At 53.3% G+C, this 24,079-nt stretch overlaps 1 protein-coding gene across 2 annotated transcripts in view; it reads left to right on the top strand.

The window, feature by feature from the left end:
- The first annotated feature begins 1,784 nt into the window (after positions 1 to 1,784).
- The window catches only part of LRFN2 (leucine rich repeat and fibronectin type III domain containing 2), a 174,848-nt gene continuing 152,553 nt past the window's right edge, over positions 1,785 to 24,079 (top strand). For both annotated transcript variants that reach the window (XM_032339851.1, XM_032339852.1), the window contains exon 1: positions 1,785 to 2,284. The gene's annotated coding sequence lies outside the window, so the exon portion shown is untranslated. The remainder of the gene's footprint in view (positions 2,285 to 24,079) is intronic.

Genomic DNA, 24,079 nt, shown 5'->3' with positions numbered 1-24,079 from the left:
TAAGGAGATGACCAGGTCTTCTGCCCCTTCTCTTGGGGGAATTCAGAGCCTTGAGTCTGAGATATAGTTCCTCCTTCCACTCCTAACCCCCTCCCAGAAACCCCCACTTATGGCATGCAAAACCACAGGTAAGCAAGGAAAACAAACACTGGCCATGCTGAGCTCGCCCTTTCCCATCCTCTTTGCTTCACTTCTCCCTTCTATCCCCTACCTCCTTCTAAGAACCTCCTCCTCCAGCTCCTTCTCCTTTCTTTTCTCCTCCTGTATCTCCACCCCGGTTCCTGACTTTCTTGTTTTTAAGCCAGCACACCCGGATATACCTTGACTTTGATCCTGGTCATGCACCCCTCCCCCCTCTCCCCAAGCTTTCCTTTCGAGAATCCCTGTCAGGAAGGGCCTGTTTTTTAGAATTTGCAGTAGGCTGACCTGGCAGTTTCCCTGGATGCCCATGGAGAGGGTGCCCGGGACATGGAGTCTAGGTGCCTGGGCTTCTGTCAGTATGCACTCACCTGTGAGCATAGACAGGTAGGAGGCAGGGTCTTGTATTACAAATTTATCCAGCTGAGCCAATCCTGGGCTGCAGAGACACATCCGCAGGCCACATGTGCCTCCCCGTGGGTATTTGGGACGGTGCTGGGGAGGTGCTACCCATTAGGAAATAAGAGATAGATTGAGACATTTTCCCTGCCTCTGGATTTACCAGCTAGAGTACCAGCAGGAATCCCAAATTTTCATTTCCTTCAGTGGGACAGGTACAAGTCCCTTTTGGGAAACCCAGTAAAGGAGAACCCAGTCCAGCCTTCCCAAGAACAGGTTGCTGATTCTAGTGCGCAAAGAGGATAGCCAAAGGAAGATGACACCCTGGCCAGACCCAGACCTTCTGATGCTAAGCTCACAGTCGGCTTGGAATAGGGACTACCTGCTAAGTGCAGTGGACAAGTCGCTCTACTCTTCCGGCCCTCAGTTCCCTCCTGTGTCTGATGAGGGTTTCTGGGAAGATCAGGCAAGGAAAGAGTTGCAAAGGTGCTGTGCGAAAAGCCGGCGCCACTGCACACCTCACGGATCCCCGTGATACTCACGGAAAGTCTAAGTCTGTGTGTACGTGTTCCCGGGGCTCATTTTTCACGGGTCCCTCGCCAGGATGCGGTACTCGGGGCTGGGACCTGGGCTGGGTGGGCGCGATCCTCCCAGCCCCCACCCACCAGCGCGGGGCCGGCGCGGCGGGTTTTCGTCCTGCAGGCGGCGGGCTGAAGGCTGCACGGCGCGCTCCGCACGTGAGGCGGCAGCACCGGCCCCGGCCGCAGCGGCGCAGCCCCGGCGGCCCGGCTCGCCTTGCGCAGGGGCTGCCCGCGCCGCTGGGTCGCTGAGCCCGCCCTCCCGGCTTCCGTGGCTCGCGGCCTGCCCGCCGCCCCTCCGGCCCTCTGTGCGGGGCCCGCTGGCTGGCTTTCGCCGTCTCCGCGCCGCCCACGAGGGGACCGCGAATCCCTCCGGTTTCGGCGGCGGTGTAGGTCGCCGCTGAAGGGGTTGCGCTGGGCGGCGGGCCCGGCTCCTGCAGCTCCGCCGGCCGCCACTGGGGGCTGCCGCACCGGAGAGCTCGGCGGGGACGGTGCGCACTACCCGGGGTTCCCGGGCGCCTCCGGCCGCTGGGCTTTCTCCACCGCCGGCCCCGCGCTGCCTCCGCAGCCAGCCAGGCTCCCTCCCGGATCTGCGCGTGTGATCGCTGTGCGTGTGTGTGTCCGGGTGCGCGCGTGTGCGCGCGCGCGGGGGGCGGTGTGCACGCGGGGAGTGCGGGGGAGTGTGTTTGTGTGTGTGCGTGTGGGTGTGAGTGCCTGGCTCGCTCTCGCTGAGACACACACACACTCACACACGCACAACCCGGCTGGCTCGTCTGAACTTGAAGACACCCTACATTCCAAGATGCCCGAGGTCCCTGGGAATGCCCAGGGTTCTTCGATCTGGAGAATCCTACCTGCGTCTTCCTAGGGGGGATTATCGTTTTTGTTTTTGTTTTTTTGTTTTTTTTAATCTGGAAGAGAAGAGAACAAGTTGTGCTTTTTCCTCCCTTCTTTTCGCTAAATGCCATGGATATAATAGAATAAGCCGCTCAGGGCTCTACCCGCGTGGACGTCCGAGGCCACCATCTGCCTGCGTTCGCCGGAGCCGGAGAGCTTAGCTCGAGCCTGTCTCGGGCGGGGAAGGATGCGTGGCCGAGCCGGGGAGCCCGGGCGCCCCGCGGAGCCGGCCTCGGAACCTCCCAGCCGGGGATAGATGCTGCCTCGCCCAGGTAAGTGGTCGCCGCCGCCGCGTCTCTGCGATCTGTGTGTTTGCGGGAGCTTGGCGCGAGGCTGAACGCGCCGGAGGGAACCGGGAACTTTGCATCCCTTTCTTTTTCACTGGAGCACTCCCTCACCCGGGCACTCGTGCGGGCACCTTCTCTTTTCGCCCATCCTTATCGCGGGAGGTTTCCTTTCCTTTCTTTTTTCCCCTGGAGTGGGGGTGAAACTCTGGCGAGGAACGAGAAGAGTGGGTCCGTGTGAGGCCGGCAAGCAGGAGGGAGAGACGGGAGCCTCAGGTGTACCGCAACGTTGAAAGCAGCAGGAGAACTTTGCCGCCAGACCACTCTGTTGCATCTCCCCACACGCGAGGCCTGGCTTGAGCTATTGCTGGGGGCTGGGTCAGACGCCAGGGCTCCCTGCGCTCTGTGGGCTGGGTGGGGTTGGGTAGTGCTGGGTGCGAAGGGGTTGATTCAGCGCTGATGGAGGGAAGGCAGGCATCATTGCAGTTTGGGGAGGCGGGTAGGGCAGGCTCAGGGCCCTGTCCTGGCCTCAGGCAGAAGGCAGGGAGGAGATCAGGGGGATTGTGTGTGTGTGCAGCTTGGGGCATCTGAATGGCATGATGAAGCAATATGGAAACTGGCATTAGCCATGCCTGGTTGGTAGGTCTATCTCCCACCTAGCCCTGCCCTGGTTCTAAAAGGTTGGCCTGGGCAGGGAGGAGGAAGAGGGATGGACTGATCTGAGGTCCGGGGTGTTGTACTCTGCACAGACTCCAAGGCAATGACAGGGAGGTGTCCTGCTTCTCTTCCTATCACCCCAGTACGAAGGACATAGGCAGCAAGTTCGAGGGAGACCAAGCAAGCCCCTGAAAGCCAGAGCCTGAGAAAGAATGAGGAGTGAGCCTGAGCGGAGACTGCAGAGGGACTGAACCAGGCCAACACCAAGTGCACGCTGAGAATCACAGACACCAGAGTCAGATAGTCAGACAGACAGACAGACACTTGGTGGGGAGAGGGAGCTGGAATCCTAGGCATGGCTATAGATGCTGACCCCCTGGCTTGCCACAGTGGTGTGTGTGTGTGTGTGTGTGTGTGTGTGTGTGTGTGTATGGGGGGGGCGCTGTGGCTGCAATGGGCTGATTGGTCTTGTGGGGCTGGGGGAGGGCGCTGGCTGCTTCAGGAAACCGACCCCCACGGCTGGGGAGGAGCAAGGCTAGGGAGGAAACTGCCAGGCTCTGAGCTGTGAAGTTGCAGGGACCAGGGTGGAAGGTTCTGGGTGGGCTGCTGTCTGTGCAGTGGGGGTGCAGTTTAGAACTAATGATGGGGAGGCTGAGGTGGGGGACTCGAGGTAGGGGAGACTGGGAGTGTGGGTCCCTAGTCCTGGGGTTGCGCCCTTGGCTTCATACAGCCACACACCAGGGAGCATAGCCAGCTTGGGACTTGGTGTGGGGTACTTTGGAGGCTGAAGGGGGTCAGGATCGCGCAGGAAGGACTCGGAAGGAAGCTTTCATGAGGGCCTCCTCTTGGAGCTGTCAGCCTCCGCGGACCACACCAGCTGCCCTGGCCCCTTCCGCTGACGCTGGGATGTCGTCTTTCTCTTCTGACTCTGGCTGGGATACAGAGTTCTGTCCGTCCCTCTCCTCTGGTTCCTCAGATGCATCTGCTCAGGCCCCCTGCCCAGCCCTCAATTTAGAGCTTCTGGTCTAATTCCTGCTCAGGAATATCGTTACTTATCTTCCTGCCCTCGCCCTGGGGAATACAAACAGCCAACTTGGCATTTCAGTCTCAGCCTCTGGCGCGGCTCCTCCGGGAGGTCGGCTCCCGCTGCAGCTCCTGGTCGCCTGGACAGGGTGCCCGCGGGGCGGCTGCTGGGGCTCAGGCTCCCTGTTTCTCTGTGGTGCCACTTCCTTGCCCAGGCCCTGGTCTGAGAAGCTGGGGAGTGCGGCCTCAGAGAAAGTGAGCACGGAGCTTCCTGGGAGGCTAGAATGAGGAGGAGATGGGGTGGGAAATGCAGATGAGGTAGGTGGCGCCACTGGGGAAACTTGGCAGGTTTTTGGCCACCCAAACTCTGGTTTGGCTAGAGTGTTAATCCTCTTTATTGTCTCAGCTGCGCAACCAAGGATCCAGGGTTTCCCGCCCCCCAAGTGTCAGGGTCGTCGAGTCTCTCCAGCCAGGTGGGTGAGGAGGGCCTCTCCTCCTTTCAGAAAGTCCCCTGGCCAGGGTGGAGAGGACCACCGTCATTGGCATCTGGGGCATTCCCATTCTGGTGGGGGAGGACTCCAGACTGAAAGCAGAGATGATAGCAGAGAACCCATCAGAGATAGCCAAGTGGAAATGGACTCTCCAACTAAAGCAACAATTTGGGTGTTTTGTGATTTTTCTTAACACCATTGGTGTTTTAGGGTCCAGCTTATTTGAAGGGTTAGAGTCAGCATATTCTGGAATCGGACCTATATTTGGAGGGCCTGGGTTCAAATTCTGGCTCTGCCACATTTTTGTTGGTTGATCCCTGGAGCCTCTGGGTTCTCCTTGGATGAAAGGAAATAAGAGCACATGCCGCACAGATGTTTTATAGTCTCCTATTTGTCTCACTGCTCCCCAAATCCCTGCTCAGAGCTGGAGGAGTGTTTTGTTGGAGGGGGAAAGGCCCCTCAGAGACAGGAGGTAGCACCTCTAGCTTTCCCCACCCACTTAGCTCTCAGGAGGGTTTGATGCCGTCACGGGTAAACTGATCATTGAAAGACTTCAGGAAGCCCTCCAGAAAACTTTGGGAATTGATATTCGGAAAGCAAATTTCACCTCTGGGGTTGTGGCACCTGCCTCCCTCTCTTTCTTGTTTGCTTCAGACTTTTACAGCCACGCACATTTGCTCAGGAAGCACAGCCTCTGTGGTTTACAAGTGTCATCCGTCACCCTTCCCAGTCGGAGGCTTGAGTGTGAAATTTCTCCCAGAACCTGGCCACTGCCTTCTCTTCTCTGCCTCTGCCTCTTGCTGCCCAAGAGTGGCCTCAACAGGGTGGTATATGGTCCAGACCCATTGAATGGGCATGATTCCTGCTGGGGTCTGTGCGGGACCCAAACTTGGACCTGGGTCCCATCTGTGGAGTTGGGGGGCACACCAAGCTGGGGAGAGAGGTTCAGACCCAGTATGTATTTAGCAGGGTCTGACTAATGAACCAACCGGAATAGGAGTGGAGGAGGAGCTCTCACCATAATGCCTAAGAAGAGGTATTTTCAGGGAGCAAATCTTCAGATATGAAGATGGGGACGAGGGAGAGTAGTCGTGTCCAGCCTGCTCAGAGTGAGGGCAGTCAGGAGGGCTCCTTGGGGGAAGATAAGGATTTCAGGAAGAGCAAAAGCCCATAGAAGTCCATAGAAGACAAATTTTGTTTTCTCTTAAATTCTTAGAGGTTACTGGGGATTTGGGAGATTTCAAGGGTGGGGTACTGAACAAGCAGAATGGATATTCTGAGAAATTCCTGAGGCCAGTCAGGCCCGGCTCCCTGGAACAATTTCTTAGTTGCTTATTATGTGCCAGGCACATTGCTAAGCCCTTCACATTATGATCTCATTGAATTCTCCCAGTTCTGTGAATTTGCCCTTATTGCTACCCTACCTTCCAGATGAGAACACTGGGGTTCAGGGAAGTTGGGACCCACCAGCTCACTAATACAGGACAGAACAGTCACTCGACTCTCATGTCTGTCTGATTTCAAAGCTAATTCACACACTTAAGTCCTTTGGGACGCCTTGTCCTGCAGGTGAGGAACAGGGGGCCCCATGGGCCTGTCCCTCTCCAAATTCTGCCGGCCTCCTGGGGAGGCTGACTTCAGAGCCCCATTGCAGACCCTGGGAGCCTAGCCTTGCCTGTGCACTTGTCTGTCTGCCCTGCCAGCTCACTCCCACCAGTTTGTTAGCTCCCTTCAACCAGGCAACACCGTCCTTGTGGGTAGGACAGAAGACGGGACAGTGGAGTGAGCACCAGACAGAGGGTCTGGGAATCCAGCTCTGCTGTGTGTATGACTTGAGTGAGGGGCAAATCTCTACTCCCTGGGGCCTCATTTCCTTACTGATGAGTCAGGATGCTAATGCTTACGGCAAAGCACTTGATGCCGCGAATAATACAGTTAGTGCTCAGGGTTATGTTTGTGACCCCTTCCTTATTGAAGCCAAGTAAGTAAAATGTTAAATGCACCACTTCTTAGGGATGAGAGCATGGAAGGTAGCCTCTAAAGTATCAGTTTCATGTGGGACTAGGGTTAACCAATAAGGCCACAGGCCAGCCAGGTGGGGGCTATGCCTTTTGGGAAAAGGGAGGGTTCAGAACCTGCAGAAGAAGGGCATGTGGGCCAGACATTTGGGTGGCACCGGTGGCAGGCAGCTAGGAAGGGACACAATGACATAGACATCATTTACTTTTGTAATCAGGCAGGCATCAGTGAAGGTTGGCACTAGAGTAGGAGGAAGGCATTTTCCTTAGGCCCATGTTTCTAGACCTTCTTTTCACTGAGACCCTCTCCAAGAAGCCTTCTTAGACAGTATTTGCACCTAATTGCACCCCAGGATGTATTTTAATGCCATAGGTAATAGTGCATATCTGTTTATGTACTGCAGGTGTCTCTGTGCCTCATATAGGAAAAGTAAGATTTTTTTTCACCCCTCCCAAGAACAAATGTTTGCCCCCTTGGGGGCGCTGTTGTCCCCAATGAGAATGCATGCTTCAGGGCTAACAGACCAGGTTTAGAAAAAAAGTGGATTATAACGAAGCTGGGAAAATCCAGGTGATGGTGAGGAGGACAGATTCAATGTGACGGGTCACTTCCCCATGGGTGGTCCATGGGCCAGCAGCATCAGCATCTCTGGGGAGCAGGCCAGCAATGCAAACCCCATCCCATTCTGGACCTCCTGAATAGGCATCTTCATTTTATCAAGAAGGGAAGTGGAGGCGGGGTTGGATGCACGGCCCCCAAACCCAAGGCTGGTCTTTGAACAGAGGGGTGAAGGACAAGAGGTAAGAAGGCAAAGAGCAGAGATAGCCGTCTGCTGGGTCACTGGCTTGGTAAAGCATTGAGTTCAAATGCAGCAAGCAATTTTAAGGAGTGACATTGCCTCTACTTGTCCTCATCCTTCAGTCTTTACTTTTTTCCAGGTGATTTCCTTGCATTGTAGCTGCAGGATGTTTAAAGGGTTGGGGGTCCTGGAGAGGAGATAGGACACTACATGTGGCCTGGTTTCAGAGCAACTCAGAGCCAGGCCACCCTGGGTGTGAACAGATCTGGGCCTTCTTTCTTGAATACCTCTAAGGGCGAGGCTAATGGAGACCAGACCAGCCTGAGGGACTGAGACCGGAGAGACAGGACTTAGGTTTTAAACCGTGTCAAGCCGGATTAAATAACTAAACTGAGCTCTTGTAATTTATCAACCTACATGGGATTGTCTGCCGTAGACGCTGGGAATACTTGAAGCAGTCCAGCAGCAGCGCTGGAACACGAGAGACTGCAAAATCCCAAAGTTGGGCTCTTGAGAGTTCAGTGCATTTATTATGGGCATGTCCAGTATTTGTCCCCCCACTGGCAGGAGCTGAGCACCAGTCAGTGTGCTCAGACACAATCACGGTGAGAAGCAGGACCCGAGTCTCTCTTAGGCCCCCTTCCTCTGGGTCAGATCCCCCAACCTATCCCTTCACCTGCCCCACTTTGACCTAGGCCAGCACTGAGTGGTCTTCCTTCTTGTCCAAACTCAGGGCCCTAATATCAATTTGGTCCTCCCATCTCCCCTTCCTGAAAACTCACTCCCTATTCCCTTCCCCAAAGCTAGTGGGATCCTTCTCACCTGCGATTCCTCATCTGGTGCCCTATTAAGGCAGCTTGAGTCAAATAAAACTGGGGTAGGGGATTCCCTTGGGTCCCCAGCTGAGACTGTGGAGGCTCTTACTTTTGACAATAGACCCTTGAACAACATGGACTTGAATGGTATAGGTCCACTTGCATGCGGATTTTTTTTTGGAACACAGTATAGTACTGAAAACATTTTCTCTTATGATTTTCTTAGTTACATTTTCCTTTCTTTAGCTTTCATGCAAGAATACAGTATGTAAATGCAGATAACACACAAATACATGTTCACCAGCCATGATATCAGTAAGGCTCTGGTCAACAGCAGGCTATTTGTAATTGCGTTTTTGAGGCAGTCAGAAGCTATACATTGATTTCCAACTGTGTGGAGATTCGGGGCCCTTAGTTCCAGGGCCAATTGTAGCTATAAACTAGGTCTCTTGCTGTAAGATTTAACCCTTCCTGGTCCCCCAAATGAGTGATATATGGTCACTCAGCCTGTAGGACTTGGAGGAGCTTGGGGAGTGAGCTCAGCTCAGGTTCCAGCTTGGGTCTCAGAGTCTGACGAGAGAGAGATGTGGGAGCCTCCAGGATGATGTCAATGAGAGTAAAGGCACGTTTGACTCTCTGAGCTCCTGGAAACCCCTGGAAATTCCTAACAAGGGCTGTGAGATGAGGTCCTGCCATTCTAAAAAGGTATTGGAGATTTTGGGGTGGGCAAGGTTTCTGCCTTGATTCAGTGCCCCCCCCCCACCCCCTAATGAAACCATTGTTACATCCACATAGGTCCTGCTGGGGCAGAAAAGCAGGCTGGTGACCTGGGGTCATGAGGTTAAAGATTAGAGGTCCTCTTACAGTACAAGGCACCAGGGCTGGTAGTGGTGGACTCCCTGCTGTGCAGGGGAGCCTTGAATGAGTTTTCTCCATTCAGCTCTTCCAGGATCTCGTGCAGTGACTTGGGTCACCCATCTCCCTTTCTGACCTCGCCTGTGCAGTGGGGCCAAAGGCTTCTTAAATCCCTTCAGTTCAGGTGTTTGATCCTTTGATTTATAAGTCCCTGAATCTGCTTGAGGAAATGTACCTTGGCTGAGCCTCCCAGGCCCCAGAAGTGACTTGTCCTCCAGCTTCCTTCTCATTCTGCACCCCTGGGCAGTGCTGACCCAATGTTTCCTTCAGCTTGATGCCCTCTGATTGCTGCAAACCTGCCCCAAATCCCGTTACTAGGTTACTGAGTTCAGTTTTGAATAACCAGGATCCCAGGGCTACAGCGTAAATGCCAGTGTCTCCTTACTCCCTCACTCCAGCCCGTGCACGCATGTGTGTGCGCGCGCACACACACACACACACACTCCTGCATACTCACACGTGCAGTTATACACGTGCACACACACCCACAAGCAGACTTGCATATATGCACGCTCTCACATACTCACACATCTGCATACCCTCACATTCACACACATAAACACACTCCCCCCCACACATGCAAAAACACGTGCATGCACACATACACACTCCCATACTTACATCTTCATACACATGTGCACATACCACACACCTACCTGCACAGGCACACATTCATACAGGCTCACATACATTCACATATTCTTACCCACGTACACACACACTAGCACATGCTCCCTTTGTCTGATGCTGTCAGTTCTCCTTCAAAGACATGGACGCATGCCATCCAGCCCTTGCAGAGCACTGGCCGCCTGACAAAGAACATTTCTGTGCCTGGTCTCCTGTAGTTCTTATGTGTCTCTGAGCTGGGCAGCGCCTGTTTTGCCCTCCTCTGCATTTGGACGAGGAGCTACACTCAGATGAGGAAGACCACAGCTGTATGAGAAGCCAGACTTCAGATGCCATGCAAAAGTTCACAGTCATAACAGAACTGCCACGATGGGCTCCCACAGGTCACTGGGCATGCTGTAGAACATCCCTGGGAAACAGGAGGCTCTCTCTGTCCCTGAGGGAACCATGGGAAACTGGATTCCAGGAGATGCATGCATGGGGTGATGGAACTCGCCCTGGGACGAGTGTGCACTCACATGGCTGTTTGGTGATCCTTCCTTCCTGCCTATCAGTCGCTCTTAGAAGCTTTGGTTCAGCAATGGAATGTGCTGCCCTCAATCAACCCCATGGGCGCCCCAACCCCAATCCACTTCCTTTCCACGGAGGTGGATAGGGCGCAGGAGAGAACTGGGACTGGTCATCACCACGGCCCCAATTTGCTTGCGTTTTTGTGCTCCTAGGGCTGTAGGTACTGGAATTTGCTGCCTGGCCTCGGAGCAAGGCTTCCTTTAGCTTGTTCCAGCATGCCCTCTCTAACCTCTGTGAGCCCTCAGGTCAGGAGAGCCTGGTAGTTTAACATCTGGCGAACCAGCCTTTGCTCCATCACCCAGTCCTCTCGTGGCTGGCTGGTTGGCAGTCCTCGCAGATTTCAGTGCAGTTCCGCAAGCAGCTACTGAGCGCCTACTGTGTGCTGCCCCGCAGGCCAGGTGCTGCGGAGATGAGTCACCTCTCCAGCCTGCATGCACACGCAGCCCCCTCACGTCCACCACCTGTACATTTTCCAGCCCTGTCTGTGACCTCCAGGACTTGGTAGAAGTGGGGAGCGGGGGCCCAGTCTGGCTTCTTTTTTTTTTTTTAAAGATTTTATTTATTTATCAGAGAGAGAGGGAGCGAGAGCGAGCACAGGCAGACAGAGTGGCAGGCAGAGACAGAGGGAGAAGCAGGCTCCCTGCCGAGCAAGGAGCCCGATGTGGGACTTGATCCCAGGACGCTGGGATCATGACCTGAGCTGAAGGCAGCTGCCCAACCAACTGAGCCACCCAGGCGTCCCCCAGTCTGGCTTCTTTCTCGTGCCTTCCCTCACCTGCATTCCCATGCCTGACTTCCCACACCTGCATTCCCACCACCTCTGTGTGCGCGTGTCGTGGTGCAGGACTTGGCTGAAGGTCACACGTGATCTACACACCTGCAGACCATGGTGGTGGTGATGATGGTGGCGAGGATGAAGACCACTTAAGAAATGTTCTCACACTGAAAAAAAAGAAAAAGAAAAAGAAAAGATAAAACAGGTTGTCTCACACTGCTTTCCCAGAGCCCTCCTCGGCCCCATTACTAAGCTGACATCTTACCGTCTCACCCAAATGCAAACTGACTGGATGAGGAGATTTAGGGGTTGTGGTCCCCATTTAGGGGCAGCTGACCCTGGAGGAACCATGTAATCTTCCTCCTGGCCTGATTATCTGCGTCACCGGGGCTGAGCTGGTGAGAAGGGGAAGTGAGGAGAGACCTTAGAATAGACATAAATCCCAGGCCCTCTGTCCAGTCATGGCTTCTAAGCACATTACAGGTGTGGACCATCACACTGCGGGGAGGATGGTGGCCCAGCCTTCGAAGGGCAAGAACCTGGGCGTTGCCTGCTGGCAGGGAAGAGCACATGGGGGTTCCAAATAAGCTGGGCAGGTTCCTGACCCTTGAGAAGCCTTCTCTAATGGGGAAAGGCCTGCTACTTGTCCTGGGGCAGCTTTCGTCAAAGAGAAAGATGCGGCAGATAAACATGGCGCATTACGTGGGGACACTCAGACATTAAATCATGGGGACGCAGCAGTCTTCTTATGTAGAAACTATGTGTGCACTTGCCCCCCCCCCCACCATTCCTAGGGTTTACGCTCTGTTCTGTTTTCCTGGTTGTGTGAACTCAAGCTGGTTCTTCTCTCTGTCCCTCGGTTTCCTCATCTGCAAAATAGGGTTAATAATAGTACCCATCACATGGGGTTGTTAGGAAAAATATAATGGATTACTATATGTAGAGTGCTTGGAGCAGTGCCCAGCACACAGTGAACACTGTGTAAGCATGAGATGTAGTTATTCATAGTGGGTATAATAATGGCATTTCCCTAGGTGCAGAGAAGAACACTGTAGATCAGGGCGCCTGGGTGGCTCAGTGGGTTAAGCCGCTGCCTTCGGCTCAGGTCATGATCTCAGGGTCCTGGGATCGAGTCCCGCATCGGGCTCTCTGCTCAGCAGGGAGCCTGCTTCCTCCTCTCTCTCTCTGCCTGCCTCTATGCCTACTTGTGATCTCTCTCTGTCAAATAAATAAATAAAAATCTTTAAATTAAAAAAAAAAAAAAAAGAACACTGTAGATCAACTTAATTGATACTGTTTTCAAATAAGCACCCCTTAAATTCTATGGCAACTTGGGAAATTTCATAATACTCTCACATATCCCATTGGACCCTCCTGACAATCCTAACAGGCAGGCAAGACTGATGTTATGATTATATCCATATTGCATGAGGGGAAACTGAGGCACAGAGGTTACCAGAGTGGTTGCTGGTCCAGTTGGGGTTTCCATTCTACTTCACAGCCACACTGTGTTCAGCTGAGTGGTTAGGGGAATTTGGTTTGGAGGGTTTGGGTAAACATGACAGATGGGCTCAGAACTGGACCTCCTGCCTGGTGCTTTTTGATGCTGGGATCAGATTGTTGGGAAGGGAGGCACAATGTGTGTGTGTGTAGGTGCTACTTTCTGTCGTGCTCCAGGTCTCCGTGCCCAGACTGGGTCTACACAGCATGGCACAGGGGAAGGTGGGTTGCATCTATACAACACAGTACATCAGGGGATGGAGTTAGTGGCAGGGTCACGGCATGTACTTATTTGGACCTTTTTGAAACTGTTATGAATGCCCTGGGATGGGGATGGAGGTGGGCTGTGCTTGGGGTCCTAAGAGGACTGTGGAACCGGGACAAGGGGAATGTCTGTCAAGAAGGAGACCCTTCATTCAGCCTGGTCTATATGCGAGTAGAAGGCGAGAGAGAGACATCCCCCTGGGCCATGATTGCTGCCCCCCAGCCTCCAGCACCCATGTCCTAGGGCCCATCCCAGTAGTGGGAAGAGGGACCTCCTGGATCCTTTGGTTTGATGGAGCTGGAAAAGCATCTGGGGCAGGAAAATGAGCCTTGAGCCAGGACACAGAGAGGGAATGAAGACTTCCAGTGGGGAGAAACCAGGCCCAGGGGAATGCTTATGAGCTGGGGTTTCGGGAGCGCTGGGAGAGTTGGGGTATGGGAATAGATGATGGGGTCACTGTCTAGGGTGGGACACGGGATGGCGGTGGAGAGTAGGTGTGTGGCCACGAGGAGTCGGGGAGGCAGTGAGTCAGGGATGCAGTGAAGGCCAGAAGAGGCTAAGAACCCCCGGGGGGAGAGCAGGAGTTGGAAGCCAACTGTGGCCCGGGGCCTCAATTGGCTTCTCCTGCCACAAAACCTGGCAGGAGGTTCTCCTGCTCCTGCCATAAAACCTGGCTGCCTGGAACCAAAGCCTCACCCCAGACCCACTCTTTCCAGGGGACAAACCCAGGCCCCAGCCTCATTTCCAGGTCTGTGGGATCCGCTGGGGCCATACATCTTGTGCCATGTAAATACGGCTCATCATTGGGAGGCAGGAACTGACAGCTACAGGATAAAATCTGAGCAGTGAGGGAGCGGCGGATCCTGACTTACAGGGGAGGCTGGCGGGAGCTGGTGACTGGCCCAGCTTGGGGTGTGAGTAATCTCAGGCCGTCCACCCTGCCACGCAGCTGCTCTGTGGTGCCGGGCTGCTATTTACTGTATATTGGTTTTTAAATTACAGTACAACATTGATTCCCTGCTCTTCAAGCTCAGGCTTCACTCGCTGTCCCTGTCTCGCTCGGGATCTCTCTGCCTCCTCCTCTTCCTCCATCTGTCTTGTCTCTCTTTCTATTCGGCTTTTAATGCAGAGTATTATCTTACATTGTATCATAACCTGCTAGTATTATGTTTATATTACCCGATATTTCTGAGAGTATATATTCTGTTCATCCCTTCCCCATAGACAACAGCCCTTGATAGTTTTTTCAAGCTCGGCTTGCAGCCATGTTTATCTACTTTGGACCCCAGGACGGTGAGGAAGGAGGGGAAGCAGAACTATCAACACCTAAAGGTGGGGAAATTGGGCTCAGAGAGGCTAATGGAATGACCAGGTCATGTTGGATCAAAATGATATGGTATCATACCATCAGGATAAGGGCTTCTGGGTACTGAATGCTTATGGTGGGCCCGACATTATTCTAATGTAAGCTTTGTGGACCTGTTTTATCCCCACGTTAATTCTTTGGGGAGAGCACCGCTTTATGTTCATTTTAGAGGTGAGAAAACAGGCCCAGAGAAGTCAAATAGCTTGACCGAGGTCATGCAGGTAAGAAGGCAGAGCTTAGATTTGAGACCCAGTGGCATGACTCTTGAGCCCACACTCTTGTCTGCGATTCAGGCTGTCACATGCTGTGATCCCTGGGCTGGAGTGGGCTGAGAGGGTGGTGGGGATGGGGGGAGAGGGGGAGCTGGCTTTACCGTGTTGCTAGAGACATTGTTGGCCTCACACACCTCCAATGTCTGTATTTGTTTCACTACACCTAAGGGAAAGACAGGGTCCATTGCGCCAGCTAGAAATGCTCCCAGAGTGGGGGCCATGGACCTGACTGGGCCCCCAATATCTGTAATTGGGGTTGCCAGGCCAGGGCAGGAGGGCAGGCACAGGGGAGGGGTGTTGAACATCCCAGCTGGGTGGCTCACTGGCCATCTGCCTCCTTCTTTCCTGTGTCCCTGCAAGCATGTTGCTATCCTGACCTCCATGAGGTCCCGATGGACTGTCTTCATGCACTTACCCTCGCTCTTTGGGTTTCTGCACCAATCACTGGCAAAGCTGCTTGGGGTCCAGGCCCATCTCCAAGCTGGACCTGGCTCCCAGGGACACAGCAGGCCAGTGGGCATCAGAGGAGTTGCTCAGAGTGCCTGGATGTTCGGCAGCGTCCAGCCCCGTCCCTGACTGGGGGGCTCCTCCTGGGCATTGCCCTCTGTGGCCTGAGACACCTGTCTGAGCAGAAGTTCTGAGCAAAAGTCCCGGCTTCACTCCGGACTACAGCCACAGGCCCTTCCCCCAGTCCCTGCCTCCTGCCTCCATCCTGAGCAGATGCTGTCATTGCTTGAGTCTGGGTCACGTAACACAGCTCATCTCACTGTCCCCGCTCTCTTTCCCACGGGGGAGAGGAGGCAGGCATTTTGGGACAAGCAGGAATCCCTGCTCCATCTGCCTCTGCACGGCACCTACTAGGGCGGGGAGGAGAGTGAGTAGCGGGGCCTGAGCCTGAGGATGTTGCTGTGGCCTGACTTACTGGAAGTAAGCTCTCCCAGGGGGGTGCAGCCTGCATATCGGGGCTCCCACGGACCTGCTGCAAAGTGGGGCTTCAGGTGCCCAGGCTCCCTTGCCAGGCTCTGTACCATCTGCCCAGGCGAAGGGTTCTCAACCAAGGAGAATGTCAAGTCTATGGTAAAGGGACCCTTCACTTCCATCCCATGGGTTCAAATTCATTAACTCCCACCCCTTGCAGAACCCAAGCTGGGAACATCATTCAGGGGGGTGATGTGTTTTCTGTTTTTCTTATTAATTGGTACTATTCAATAAAGAGTACTTTGTCATATACTTTGTTATGCACTTGTTATGTGAGAGGAAGTCCAGCACGGTGAGACCCAGAAACCAGACAGCCTGGGTTCAAATCTTAGTGTTTGCACCTATGAGCTATGAGGCCTTGGGCAGGCCACTCCCCTCTGAGCCCAATTTCCACCTCTGTAGAATGGGGCTTATAGCAGCACCGAATCCCCAGGGTTGTGGTGAGTATGAAATGAGTGAGTATCTACAAAGCACTCCAGTGCCTGGCCCTGGGTGTGGATTGTCTGCTGGAGCTATGATCAACACATATTCTCTCCATTAGTTTCCTCTCTGCCTTTGCAAATAGGTATTACTACTCTCTGTGTAGATGTGGAAACTGAGGCTCAGAAGAACAAAGGGGTTATTTGCCAGAGACTAAGGGGATTCCTGGGACGCAGGACTTTCAGTTTTAAAACCGGGGAAGTTCCAGGCCACTGGGATGAATCCCAGGTCCCGCAGAAACTGTATGGCCAAGCCAGGATTTAAACCCAATTGTGTCTGATTCCCACTGCCCTTAACCACCACACTAGCTTCCCTTGGGGCCAGCCTCTCTTAGCTGCTCACATTTGCTAAGCTCCGGCAGGCAGTCTCCTATTTCATCCTCACAAAACCCTGTGAATTAGATAATCTTATCCAAAGCGTACTCAAGAGACAACCAAGACAGACTCAGAGATATAAAGTAACTTGCTCAGGGTCACTCAGCCAGGAAGTGGCTGAGCTGGGATTTGAGCCCAAGCTCTCTGGAACCCGTGCCCTACGCTCTTGCCCACTCTGCTACACCTCCCTTTGTATCTTTTCCTGGTTGCCTGGTACATGGTCTCATTTCTTTATCCCAGTGGCCTGTGGAGTAGACAGTAGCCCTGTTTACAGCTCTGAACACAGAAGTTCCGAGAGGTCAAGTAACTTAGCTAACGTCACAAAGCTTGTAAGGGACAGAAGCAGGATGAGGTTTCATCAGAGGTTCTCAGCTGGCACTTCTTGTTGTGGTTTCCCTGTTCGATAAGTGGGAGGAGGCCCCCAGCTGAGCCCAGTCCCGTTCAGATTCCTAGAAGGCAGGAGGTCTCAGTCATCACTGGGTCCCACGTGCAGAGGGCTGGTTCCCATGTTCGGGCTCTGGGGTGTCATTGGATCCCCCTGGCAGGTGGAGGAGGCAGCCTGTCACAGAGTGGACAGGCTGCCAGCCCCACAGCACCTCTCTCCCCCTCGGGCTCACACTGGCTGGGCACTGACTATAGCATGGGCTGTGTTTTCCTGGAAGGGCAGCAAAAGTTCTATTAACCCCAGGCTTGCTTCTGAAGCAACTAAATAAAAGAATTGAGAAAGACAGTGACAAGAGTCTATAAATTCTGAATGATGTTCAGGAAAGTGGCCTGGGCCTTAGTGCCTATAAAAGCCAGGCAGCCTGCTGTTGGGAGTGATTTATGGAGCCCTTCATCTGCCTGGGGGTCACCTGGCCATCAGGCTTCCCACTTGTGAGGTATATATATTTTTTAATTCTAAGCTCTTTTCATAGTTATTGAAATTTTGTGGTTGTCTTCGAGCCTCTCATATGGACAAATTACTTCCCTCTTTAACAGATGGGGAAACTGAGGCATGGATGGATTGGCGAATAGCCTAGGCATGTATAGTGACTGAGGTCCTTGACTGTGTCCCAAGAAATTCTTACTAACACTTACACTGATTAGTCTGGACTAATCAGTAAGGACTAATCAGTAAGTACTGATTAGTCCTTACTACCTGCCAGGAATGTTCTAAGCATTCTATGCTTATTAACTCTTAACCCCCTGCAACCACCCTAGGACATAAGACTGTTGTCACTGGGGTTTCTAGTGGGGAAACTGAAGCAGGGTTTAAATGACTAGCCCAGGACCACACAGCGGGGACATTGGAGAGCCAGGATTTGGATCCACACCCTTGACCATCGTGCTGTTAGCAAAGAGACAGAATGGCCTGTGGGGGTGCAGAGGGGGTCCCTACTGTTTCTGCAGGACCTGGCTTCCTCTGCCCAGGAGACAGTGCTGTGTGCCCTGGGCAGCTTCAGCACTGCCGCACAAGGACATTCCTGAAGAAGCAGTGAGGGCAAGCAGGTGGCAAATTGCCATGGACCAAACCCTGATCTAGGAGTCTGGGAGCCTGGATGCCTGGCCTCAGCTCTGCCACCTGCTGGCCATGGGACCTGGGAGGCCCCTCTGAGCCTTCTCGTCCCTTTGCTTCTGCCCTGCTCTGATCTGGACAGAGGTGGGGCATCACATGGTTTTTTTGGGGGGCTCCCCTGGCAGTGGTGATAGCAGCAGAAGGAGGAACACAGAAGGAACACAGAAGGTCCAAGGCCAGACCCGGCCCTACTACCACTGTGGAAACTCAGAGCAGCAGTTGGTGCCCAAACTGCAGCTAGATACCTGGGCTATTTAAAGTGTCTGGCACCACGTGGAACTTGGAGGTTCTGCTGTTTTAGGAGGGGTCTGAACTGGGGCTGCCTCCTTTCCAATCGCCCTGCCTAATGGGAGTTTGATCAAGTTCATGGGGAAGGGACGGGCTTGGCCACCCTTGCCCGTTACTTAGGGTGCTAACACTGCTTCTCCATCAGGTGTTCATCCATGAGGGTGGGGAGAGGGGCTATGCTGGGAGCAGTGGGAGAGCAGCATCCTCTTCTTCTGGCCAAAGTCTGTGAAACCCCAGATCTATGGAGGAGAAAGTGAGCACAGGGACCTCCTCTGGTGCCTTCCCTTCTTTGACATTCTTCGGCACACTGTCGGCCAGGCATGCCTCCATTCATCTCACTTGCCAATGACCGGTGTCTCCGAACATCTAGCATTTGCCAGCTGCTGGGCTACACAGGTCAGCCAGACCTGGTCCCTGCCCTCAGGCTGCTCTCTGTCCGGCAGGGGAGGCTGAGAGGTAAACAGGCAGTTATAATGCACTCTAATAGATCTCGACTGGAAGCGAGGAACAGGGAGAGCTTCTAGAAGTTGCTTCTCTCTGGCTCCACTCTGGTCACCTTTCTCTAAATGGCCACTACAGTCTCCTGAGGGTCCTGCCTCCCCAGGCTCCCCTAGCCCACCCTCAGACAGTGTGCATGCTTTGCTGAAGACTCATTGCCCTCAGGATAAAACCCTAATTCATTAGGTGGCTGGCGAAACACTGGTCCCATCAGCTTCTCTCCCCTGGGTGTGCCCACCCCCGCCCCCCTACTGGACTTCCCCAGTTCCCAGACTGCTTCATGCTCTTTCCCACCTCTGGGCCTTCCAGTTCACTGGGTTCTCTGTCTGGAACACCGGTTCCTCACATCCAACTTGGCTGGATCCTTCTCCTTCAGGTGTCTGCTGAAATGTTCCCAGGGGATGGCCTGACATCCCTCCCACCCCCAGGCTAAAGTTGGTCCCTTGCTGCTTTCATTCAGGACGTCTTTTGTTTTTTTCCCATATCCTTTTCCCTACTTGGTGTTTGCTTGTTTGTTTGTTGCTTCTCTTTTGCAGCCTGTGAATAACGCGAGGGCCACAGCCCGGTGCTTAAACTGGTCCTGCAACAGGTGCTCACCGGCTGTGTGACCCTGGGGAAGTCACTCTCCCTCTCTGTGTCCCCATTTCCCTGTGTGTAGACGGGGAAAATAATAGGACCTACCCCACAGAGGCATTGTGCTGGTTTCATGAGTTAATATATGTAAAGCTCTTAGAGCCGTGTCTGGCACGTGGCAAGCACTCAATAAATATTAGCTATCATCATTATTTTTATAGCCAGTGCTTAGAATAGTGCCCAGCTCACTGAATATTTAATGATTAGATGAGACACCTGGGCGGAATCTTCAAGGGAGTAGGTTGGGTTTGGTTAAAGAGAGAACAGAGGATGTCAGCCCTGGCTGTGCACTGAAGTCACCTGGGGGCCTCGACCCCACTCCCAAGGGAGTTTGGTTTCACTGTTCTGGGTGTGGCCCGGCCACTGGAGTTTTCAAGCTCTCCTGCGACTCAGATTCCAAGGTTGTGAACATCAGAGATGGGGAGGGGCAGGCATTCAGGGCAGCGAGAACATCCTGTAGCTGGGGACACCTTGCAGGGAGACCTGAAGACCTTGAGAGACCTTGGTCTCTCTTGTAGAGAGAGACCAGGGGCAGGGAGTTGACGGTAGCCCAGGAAGGCAGGGCCAAGTCCGGTAGGGGCCCGCATGCCATACTCAGGAGCTCAGGTTAGGCTTTGTGGGGAAGCCAGTAGGGAGCCTGGGAGGCTTTTCAGCTAGGAATGATACGGTCCAATTTGCCTGTAAGGAAATTGGCCTGGGTGGATGTGTGGAGGATGGATTACTGGGAGGGACATTGAAGGCGAGCAGATCAGAGCGCAGAAGGCCTTCTGCTACTATAAGAGCGGTTCGGGGCCTGGCTCATACCGGGAAGGCGGACATGCTTGTCCCTTTTTAATGACTTAGTCCTCCTTGGTGTGTCTACACAGTGAAATCTGATCAGTGCAGGACTCCTGCTCGCCTCCTTGCCCCCAGGTACAGCCACAAGCCACGTGGATGTAACCCAGGATGGTGTGTCCATAAACCGCATCTCCTCCTGACCACCGAACGGCTCTTCTGTCTGGGTTCTAAGGCAGACTACCAGGTCGCAGTGAAAGGTCTCTATTCCATAGCCCTGGGGCCCCCAAGCTGGTTGTTCTCACTGGGAAGCCCCTTCCAAGCCCACCTCCTGGTCCACGATACCCTCCCTGTCTGCGATCTGAATGGACCTGTTTCTGCTCAGGTTCCAGGCTGGTTCCTGCCCCCCCCCATCCCCCCCCGCCCCTGCCCCCGCCGAAGCACCAGACTCCCATCCTCCTATCCTTCCCTGCTTCATAGGCGGAGGTCCCGCTTCCCGACCGCCAGCTCCCTGGCCACCGAGCTGTTCCCATCTACTTCTTCAGTTGTCCTCCTGTACATGGATGTGGGTCCCAGAGCTGCCTTGGGATGGCAGGGCTCTCTATAAAGTGACCCACCTCCCACCCACAGTACCACGCTGCGTCCCACGTACGGTCACTGGGTGCTCCAGTCTGGCTCTGCCACTTACAGGCTGTGTAATCTTGGGCAAGTCTTTTGGTCTCCCTGCGCCTCAGTTTCCTTCTCTATAAAATGGGGTGAGAACTCACAAACATTTAGTTAGTTCAGGGCCACTGGGCATGGTCGTGGGTTCAGACCAGCCATCCAGTTCAGAGGACATAGGCTGTACTTACCACCATATTTCATAGCATTAGGGAAGGATTCGGGACAGGACGGGCTATAAGGCATCTTCATTTTCACCTTGTGGGAGGCCCTGCCGCTGCCCATGTGAACAACTTTTTTTACCCCACACCCACATGGGGCATGTCAGCTGCTGTGGCTAATGGCTGAGATGCATGTGAGTCTTCTTGTGACAGAGAACCTGCTGCCTCAGTTTCCCCCCATCTCTATACTATCTTAGAGATCCCAGGCCCAGCTGCCGGCTCACAGTGGTGAGATTGGGGGGTTGGCAGTACATGGACAAACACTGCAGCCCCGGGTGCACCTTTCCTGTGCTGTGGAAGGACAGTCTGGGCCACTTTCCCAGGGAGGTATAGGCCAGGCCAGGCTGCCTGCAAGCCTCTATCTGCACCTACCATTTCTCATAGGACGGGACAGTCGGGAGACTGTTGTCAACTATAAAAGCAAGAACTGGATTGATAAGAGAGAGGGAGGAGAGAGGGAGAGACTGCAGACCACCTGGGAAGAGTGAATCTTTTTTTCACATTGAGGGGGTAAACTGATCAGCGGGTGGCTGGCAGAGTGGTTAGTCTGGGCATTTCTGTTCCCCAGCAGGCTGTCTAGGGGTGTCAAAGAACATGGTGGCGATTGTTAGGGATTTTCCAGAAGAACCCCAGAACTTCACCTGGGGAGGCAGGGTCTCTGGGGGATGCCTGCCAGGGCCCCCTCACCAGCACCTCCATTTTAGCAGGCCAGTTTGCACTGTCTCCGCTGCAGGCCACCATGGGGTTAAATGGGTCAAGGCACACAAAGTCCTCAGAGCAGTAAGCAATCAGTGTTCTCATGGAAATGAATGCACAATACATATTTAGTAAGTTCTGCCTGAAGTCGTATATCTCTTCTGGAACTGAGATCGGAAGGAGAGAGGAGGAAGATGGGGACCCAGAGAGGAAGCCAAGAACCCAGACAGCTTTGGAATAGTTGGTTTTAAGCAATAAAGTAGTCAGGTTCCTCCCCTGGAGTCCTTTAGGGCCTTGAGTTAAGGAGAATTTCTTTAGTCTCCTTTTGGCCAAGGCAGCCTCAACCAGAGGCTCCCCCCCATCTCCCATGATTTCATGTCATTGGCCAATGCGGGCCGTGTCCATCATTTTGTTTTTCCTCTCAATATGGGGGATAGCTAGAAGCCCAGAGCCCAGAGAAAGAGTATCCTGCTGTCTTCTAGGTGGGACGTGGGACTGAGGACAGTGGTAGCAGGAGGCTGTTCTCTCCCTGAGGGTCTTCCCTCTGTACTTCTTTTTCTCTAGGAAGCCAGGTAGGCTGAGGGATGGGGGTCTCGGAGGCTGACCGTGGAGCCTGACTGTCGTAGGGACTTGCAGTATGACCTTGATCAAGAGGGTGTCTTCCGTGACCCTCTTCTGTTTCTTTATCCTTAAAGCTGGGAGATGGAAGAGCCACGCACATCATACCCTAAGAGCTCAAAGGAAATGGGCCTACTCTTCATGTTTTTCTTTAAGGCCACTCTCAAAGGTCATTATCCCAAGGTTTGGCTGGAATGTAAGTGTTAGGGAGTCCCATAGTGATCTGTCTTAGGGTCCAGATCCCCTCTCAGATGGTCCTGACAGTTACACACCCTGCCTTGGGGCAGGAAGAGCAGTCCTCCCTTTGACTACACATTGGGAGATTTACTTAGAGATGTGGGAAGGCTAGAAACTCCAGATCCTTCTTAAGGGTTGTACTTGAACAGAGAGGTGCAATGATGATGTGTTTCTGAGTCCATGTCTCAAATGTTTAGAGCTTTGACGGCAGGGCTGTTTCCATCATTGCACCCAGCGCCTGGTGTGGCCACACATGTGGACGGGCTGCTTTACCAAGACTTATACTTCTGTGATGGCGAGAATTGCAGTGATGGTGGCGGGAAGGGGATGGCAGTGGAGGACATTGAGATGATCGTGGGATGGACGTTATGATCACAAGGATGGTGGAGATGGTTGTTGTGGTCAAGGCATAGGGAAAGACTGGGAAGATAGGTAGGGCATCAGAGGCAGTTAAGAAGTATTTTTGCTAGGAGCAACGGAAAAGATCATTGAAGGCTTATAATTGAAGGGAAGGGGGACCAAAGTTATGTTTTGAAAAGCTCACTGTAATTGCTTGGTGGATTGTAAGCTGCTCAGAGGATGGTGGGGTGGATGCATGTAGACCAGTGAGGAGGCCATTAGAATAGTCCAGGAGAGGGAGAATGGTGGCTTGGACTGGGGGGTAGAGGTGGCATGCAAGGAAGTCGGCAGATTGGAACTGCTTAAGTGGTGAAATCAACAGGGTGTGGTGACAGTTATACAATACCTTGATCAGACTGGGGGGTGCTATGCGTGAGAGGGACACATCAGAGATGCACCTTAGATCTGTGGCTTGGGCAACTGGATAGGTCATAGATTAATAAGCTCCATGAGTCCAGGAACTTTGTCTTGTCTATCTGTATCCCCAGGTCCTCAGGCTGCAGCTCACTCAAGGTAGGGCCTCAGTAAATGTTGTCTGGGTAACTATTGCTTTTAACCCTTGGTCATGACCATGATTGAAAGTGTCTATTGTAATTTTTGGTTCCAGTGTCCTCCACTGGACACCAGACACTTTTGGAGCTGGCTCACGGATGGTTAATGGACATTGGGCTGGACCTCAGAATCATATACATCTGGGTTTGAATCCTAGGAACTTCCTTTGCTGGTGGTGGGATTTGGGGAAAGTTACTTAACATCCCTGGGCCTCCATAAATTCACCTAACACATGGCGATACAAGGAGGTCTTACCTCAGAGTTATACTGATGGGCACACAGTGTGGGGTGATGGGGCGGAAGTGACTGAGGGTGGGGGGAGCCATTGAACTTCAGGGACAGGGCTGGACATACCACAGGAGACCGGTGCTGCTTCTGCAGGCTTCTTGCTTCCACCCTGATTTCTATTCCTGTTTCTTGGCTGTCCAAGAGATGAGACTGTTTGTGACATGGCCTCCGGGGCTCATGGCAGGCCCTCTGTGCTGATGGGAAGGCAGACTGTCTGGGGACTCAGCTGCTTCCATATCTACCTCTGCCTCGGCTTAATCCCAGCTTAGTCACAAAGAAATTTGTTTTAAAAATAGCAACAGGTGCTATTCATCCAGATGGAACCCCCCTAAAAACCACTGCTTCCTAATGATCTTTGCACATGATACATGACTGTGGATTGAGAGGGAGCCCCTGGCAGCTGCGGCTCCCTATGCTCTTCTTCCCTTTGATGAA

This window comes from Mustela erminea, chromosome 4 (assembly GCF_009829155.1).
Source record: "Mustela erminea isolate mMusErm1 chromosome 4, mMusErm1.Pri, whole genome shotgun sequence".
NCBI lineage: Eukaryota > Metazoa > Chordata > Mammalia > Carnivora > Mustelidae > Mustela > Mustela erminea.
Note: the sequence above shows the minus strand (reverse complement) of the source record. Positions and strands in the feature narration are given on the sequence as shown.